The sequence below is a fragment of the Sycon ciliatum genome, chromosome 11, assembly GCF_964019385.1.
Source record: "Sycon ciliatum chromosome 11, ocSycCili1.1, whole genome shotgun sequence".
In the NCBI taxonomy this organism is placed as follows: Eukaryota; Metazoa; Porifera; class Calcarea; order Leucosolenida; family Sycettidae; genus Sycon; species Sycon ciliatum.
The window spans coordinates 6,124,653-6,131,105 of record NC_088653.1 but is presented as its reverse complement, the minus strand read 5'-3'; the positions used below and the strand labels follow the sequence as shown (position 1 = coordinate 6,131,105).

Here is a 6,453-nt window from a genome sequence, read left to right as displayed (position 1 = left end):
ATCAGGTAAAGTTCCGTATTAGTTCCGTATTACTTCCGAACTAGCCGGGCAGGGATACTACAATATGCCTAATGGCAAATGAATTCCGACCGCTGATTTCCCTACATACGGAGATACACTAAATACTCTACTCTATTCCAGCCGTCTCTATTTCGTACTGTTACAAGCGCGTGCTGGGTCTTTGCAGTGTGATCGCACTGAATTCGGGTCGGATTGCAATCGCAAGGAAGAAGAAAGCCGTCGGAGAGATAAATCAATAAAGACGTGCAAAATGATGTACATGTACATGTACATGTACCCACATATCAATCTGAATGTAAATGTACATTGTATACGGACAGAACTGGTTCGTCCTTTCTGGACTCATCAGCGCACTGAGCGCAGCACAGAGAAAATGAGGCCAAACCTCAACAGTGTTGTGAGTGCCCCGTCGAAAATGTGGAAGAGGGAATGTTTGAAATCGAGGAGACAGATTTAGAAGTGTCAAGAATATATGTAGGACTCAGTATAGAGTCCATGCACTATATGATGTCCAGCACCCTATATAGAGTCCATTGGTCCAAAATCCACTATACAGAGTCCAGGAGTCCACTCAGTTTTGATCAGCTTCATCCTGCCGCGCAATCCCCTATAAGGAGTACACTTTTTCTACAAGTCTCCTATTCACAGTCCAGGAGTCCAGTTTATCCAGTCACGCCGTCCTGTGTGTTGTGCCCGAAAGAGAACAAACACATTTTCAGTTTTGCTTGCCTCGTGGCAGCGCATTCCTTTCTTCACTTCAGCCATGGCTGCCAGTTCTGCTGTGCAGTTGCTGACAGTAATCTGTCTCGAGGTAACCAAGGAGGATAAGGAGACGTTCAAAATCAAATCTGGAAAGCGTCTTGTGGTTCTCTGAAGACGTTTCATCAGTGCGCGGGATGAAAGCAGAAATTGCAGAACGAGAAAAAGTTCAGCACAGTTCAAATCTGACGAGTCAGGTACACTGACACTCTCTTTCGTTCGACGCCACAAGGATCCCCTGTTTGGCTGGCCATTGCTGCCAGTAAGACGTTTGAACGGTTTCATCAGAGCGAGGGATGAAAGCAGAAAGCGGTGAAAGAGAAAGGTTCAGCACAGTTCCAATCTGACGAGTCAGATACACTGACATTCTCTTTCGTTCGACGCCACAAGGATACCCCTGTTTGACTGGACAAGAGCTGCCTGTACCACCGTGTCAAAAGGCTGTCCAACTACATGGCAGGACGATGACTGAGGTAAGGAAGCTTTTACTTGTTTCGATTGGTCTGCTGTTCTGTCGTTATGCTTGAATTTGTTTCCATTTTCAAGGAGCGTATCGTGTTTGTTTGATGTTGCTTGAATGAATGCCCTAAAAGTAATCAACCACTTCGTAATAGTCCTCAAGGACTGCAAGGACTTTGCATCAATCGTATACGATCGTCTAGCTATCATCAATTATTATAATTATTTCATGAGAAATGTATTTTTATCCCTGTGAAAATTATGTGAAACTCCACGACACTCTTCCTCTACAAATTATAGTATGATGTCAAATACAATGGGATCCACAAACGCAGTGCCAGTGTACTAGTAGTAGTAGGAGGATTGCTTGTATGCCAATGACAAGAAAAAGCTTCTCAAGCTAATACTCGTATTCCCTGAAGTAACCGTTTTGATGTCACGAACATGACATTGTGTCAGTGAAACTGCCTCGTGACAACAAATCATTGCATTTCCATCTTGGGGAAGACTGACTGACGGCAACGCTGTACAGATTGTTCAAATCATCTCATTTCAATTTACTTCGAAGTAGTTGCAGTGAAACACTGTGTACACTACATGTATGGTGGTGTGTCCGTGCGTCTTGAGTGTGCACAAACGATCTTATTCCTCGTATTACTAATAGATTATTGTCCCCACCGTCACCTGTTCACAGGTCTTTGAGTGGATTGATTTTCATTGAGCATCACATTCGTTGAGAACTTGGTAGTTGTGTGCTCCCATGCATCATTACGTTAATAGGCGTATCCTTGTGCTATCTATTTGTTGCAGGTGTGCTGATCTTCAGAAGCTTGCGGAACTGAGTGCTGCTGAACATTTGCATGGCCATGAGCAATGGTGAAGCTTGCTATTGCACTCTCAGCATGTGCTAGTATTATGCTGACCACTGCACTATGTTACTCTCTTACACTACTACGTGTATGTAAACGTGCGTGTACCCGTCCCCGTACGCATTCGTTTCGTATAATTATTTGTTATCCCTCTTGACTTTACGTGTAAATGGGTGGACGTTTGCATGGCTGTTGGAGTTGCGTGTGTATTGTGTCTCTACTCTTTTCTTGGTGTTTTCTTGGCGTTGTATAAGTTTGTGTGTGTGTGTGTGTGTGTGTGTGTGTGCGTGCGCGCGCGCAATAGTTTGAAAACAAATAATTAATCCTGGGCTCTCCATTATTCTCTTTCGATTCTTGTTTTTTTTCTAGGTATTTTCTTGGCGTTGTGTGGGTGTGTGCATGTGTGTGTGTGCGTGCACAATAATTTGGCAACACTGCATGATTGAGATATTGTAATTTGCAGCGTCTGCGAAGAGACCACTTGATTTGAGGATGGTGTTTGTAGTGTTTTTCATGTAGTGAAGTGGCTGCAGTGGCGCCTCAATACATATTTTTTATCTTGAGAAGTGAATGATGTAAAGGATTAAAGGGAGAGGCCGTTTTCTGGTTAATATTCACTGCTTACAGCAGATGCTATGTCTAATTTCGAACTCGATAGGGGATGCCTAATTGGCTGGACTTTATACAGGGAGTGTTGTCCACATAAAGACTCTTTAATCTTTATACATGTAGTTGATTTCAAAATTTGGACTCCGTACAGTTGATTTTGGACCAATGGACTCTATATAGGGGTGAAGCCAATTGGCTGGACTCTATACAGGGAGTGATGTCCATCTAAACTGAGCTCACAGTTGATTCCAATTTTGGACTCTGTACAGTGGATTTTGGACCAATGGACTCTATATAGGGGTTGGACATCATATAGGGGCTGGACGCTCTACTGAGTCCAACATATAGTCAACCAGTACAGTGTCCTGCTTGGTTTCCCCTCCCTGGTTTCCCCTCCCTGGTTTCCCCTCCCTGGTTTCCCTCCCTGGTTTCCCCTCCCTGGTTTCCCCTCCCTGGTTTCCCCTCCTTGGTTTCCCCTCCCTGGTTTCCCCTCCCTGGTTTCCCCTCCCTGGTTTCCCCTCCCTGGTTTCCCCTCCCTGGTTTCCCTCCCTGGTTTCCCCTCCCTGGTTTCCCCTCCCTGGTTTCCCCTCCCTGGCTTCCCCTCCCTGGTTTCCCCTCCCTGGTTTCCCCTCCCTGGTTTCCCCTCCCTGGTTTCCCTCCCTGGTTTCCCCTCCCTGGTTTCCCCTCCCTGGTTTCCCCTCCCTGGTTTCCCTCCCTGGTTTCCCCTCCCTGGTTTCCCCTCCCTGGTTTCCCCTCCCTGGTTTCCCTCCCTGGTTTCCCCTCCCTGGTTTCCCCTCCCTGGGGCTAGCTGGGGCTCAGCAGCATTCAGCTGAGCAGATTCAGGATGCCGAACCGATCGCTCGCGGACTAGACCTCGTGAACCTCGTAAACACAATGATGATCGCAACAGAGCAAATGAGAGACTGCACCGGATGTACATGTACATGTACAATGTAGGTTCCTGTGTGGGAGTACAGTAAAAACCTGTAACTAAAGACCACTTCGCCAGGCACGGACTAGGCACCGGCGGATTATGTTCGAAAAGCAGTGAAATTAGCAGAACCATACAAACCTTATGGCGGGCAATTCCTCGAATTCTGCTCCATTTCTCTATCCACATACCAAACATGCATGAAACTTACCAGAAGCGAAGTTTTACTGCACTGCTCTTTCCTCCTGTCCACTTTCAAAGACACAATTCGGCGACAACGTGTTGTAGCCGCTCTTTCCACACCAACACTTGCCGACAACGGCACGAACGTGGCATGCTCCACCTCTCTCACTCTCTCTCTCTCTCTTTCTCTCTCTCTCTCTCTCTCTCTCTCTCTTCACAGCATCTTCTCTTTTCTTTTTCATGACGCCGAGAGGCAGGCGCAGCTTGACAGAGACATACCATAGAGCCTGAGCTTCATTGCAACCCAAGCGCTCCACAACAACAGAAGATTACAGAAAATATGCGGGGGGGGGGGGGAGGGGGTAGATAACTGGGGATTACGGGGAAAAGTGTGCACAATATCAGAGAGTCAAAGAATTGAATGGAGGGGAACAGAGTTAGAGCTTCTGTCTTTCTTTTTTTCTTTGGGTCATAGCCTGTCTGTTGCACACTCCCAGCGTGTAAGGCGCAGGTGGGCGTTGACCTTCTCTTTGAGAGTCTGCAGTCCTTTCCTTGTTGGTTCAGCAGAATGCACTGCGGGAGCTGGTTCCAGACCTCAACTGCAGCGTCAGGGAAGGACTGAAGGACATCATTCGGCGTGCTCTGAGCGGAAGAGTGGAAGCGAGCTCTATAGCAAGACGGCAATGCCAAAGCAGCAGAGCGCATTGTCACCAAATATCCAAGCGTAACAGAGGCTCTGTCAAGCTGCGCCTGCCTCTCCCCCACCCCTGCCATTCCATAATATTATGTCTCATCGCTGCCTTCCTGCTTTGTACCGTCAAAATGGTATGTGCTTTTGGGAAGAAAAAATAAAATATAAACTAAAAAGAGGGTACGTATTGGCTGGACGTTAGGGGCAGTATTACATCAGTGGGCGGACAAATCCCTTGAAGGTAGCCAGGATAAAGCCGAGGCGCTTTGCAGAGTTGAGAACGACGGACCCCATGTGTTGGTGGCTCTGTGTCTGGCTGACGAGTTAACTATTTACATGTACCGGTACTGTGTAAGTACTCAATCTGCGTAAGTACACATTTTTCGTTCACGAAATGTTTCGTTCGATCACTCCACCAGCAGGTTCGTTACGTACTAAATTTCGTTTTGGGTCGAGGTCTGTCACCCCGAACGTTCACAAAAACAACTATAGTTTGGCGCAAACTTTAGGTATCTCGTGCCACCTGACAAGCGATCTACGCCGGCTGTGATGGCATGCTAATCCTACAGCTCCTATAATTATGTCGTCAATACTTTTTTGAATTGAAGCCCGGTTTGCGATTTTCGCACCGACTCCCTCCCCCCCCAAACGTATGCTCTTCGTTTCAGGGGCTTCTGCGAACTTTTGCGATGGTCCCTAACGAATATAGCGAAAGTTATTTCCAAACGAGACTTAGAGTCAAGTCGAGCGAGCTGCAACTCCCGGTGCCGAAAGGCGGGCTCATGCCCCGACATGGCTACTTCCCCTTGTCTAGCCCCCAAGACGAAAATGATAGTAGCCGACTGGCCGAAATTAAAAAAAAAAAAAAACGAGACTTTACAGTGGTTAGTCGCAGAGCAGCACTCTGGCTGTACCGCTTAGGACCCGTTTAAAAATACTTTGTTGTTCAGTAGACGTCATTGCGGTCAGTGCGGCCAGTAATTTCTCTGAACTAAGCCGAGGAGAGGTTCCCGCACTAAGCGATCATCAGCAAACAGCAATAAGCAAATCTGGATCAGTACAGGTGAATATACCCAAAAAGCAAAGTGTAAATGACTGCATCATGGCGCAAATCTAAAAGGTGTGAGTGACAGCAGTGCAAAGCGTAAAGTTTAATGACTGCATCATGGCGCAAACCTTTTAGTACGAATGACAGCAGTGGTGAAAGGTATCGCTTGAAGTGGCAAGCACTGGAGCTGGTTGTCTCCTACTTGATTAGGTAATGGCTGAGGATGGTTTGAAGTAAATTCCGAAGGTAGTATTTATTCTCGTGGCGACACTTTGACACAAGTTCACTCCCCTTGTCGAGAGAGAGGTGCTTGCGTGCTTGCGCGATTGCTATTTTTTCCGCCAGGCACAGGTTGCACCTTTTTGCTTTTGTTGCTGTTGGCCACTGCCCTGCGGCGTATCGCCCATTGAATGCTGCATGCCTTCCCTTCATCCTTCTTGGCCCATACGTACTGCGATAGGCGGGTGTCCTTCTCGTGTTGTCTGTGGCGGAATGAGGATTGGTGGTTATAGCAGCGTTGTATGAATGTTGTTGCTGTTAATCCAATATACTCCTTCTTCTCCGTACCTGTGGTGACTCTTGCCTTATACACTATGCTCTCCCTTAGACACGGTCCGTCCAGTGGACATAAGTATTTCGTCCGACAGCTACAAGTTCTGGTGTCGTTGTCACCTCCGTTGGCTTGTTTTTTGGGTCGTAGAATCGTGGTATTGTGTTGTTTGATGGTGGTAACCATATTCTGCATGCAACTGTAGCTAACTTTTACTGAGTTCCGTCTGAATATTTTGTTGAGGCTTGAGCCTTTGGGGAAGTGTGTGGCCACTAGGCACCGGCGGACTATGCCGGCAGAAAAATTGGCAGAATTCGGTACTTTTTCTGGTAA

The 6,453-nt window shown here is 47.0% G+C and overlaps 1 long non-coding RNA gene across 1 annotated transcript; it reads left to right on the top strand.

Annotated features, from left to right (window-relative positions):
- Positions 1-492: 492 nt before the first annotated feature.
- Positions 493-2,575, top strand: LOC135826968 (uncharacterized). The gene is made up of 2 exons (XR_010555348.1): positions 493-1,253; positions 2,050-2,575. It is a non-coding gene; the product is annotated as an uncharacterized LOC135826968 (long non-coding RNA).
- The last annotated feature ends 3,878 nt before the right edge of the window (positions 2,576-6,453 follow it).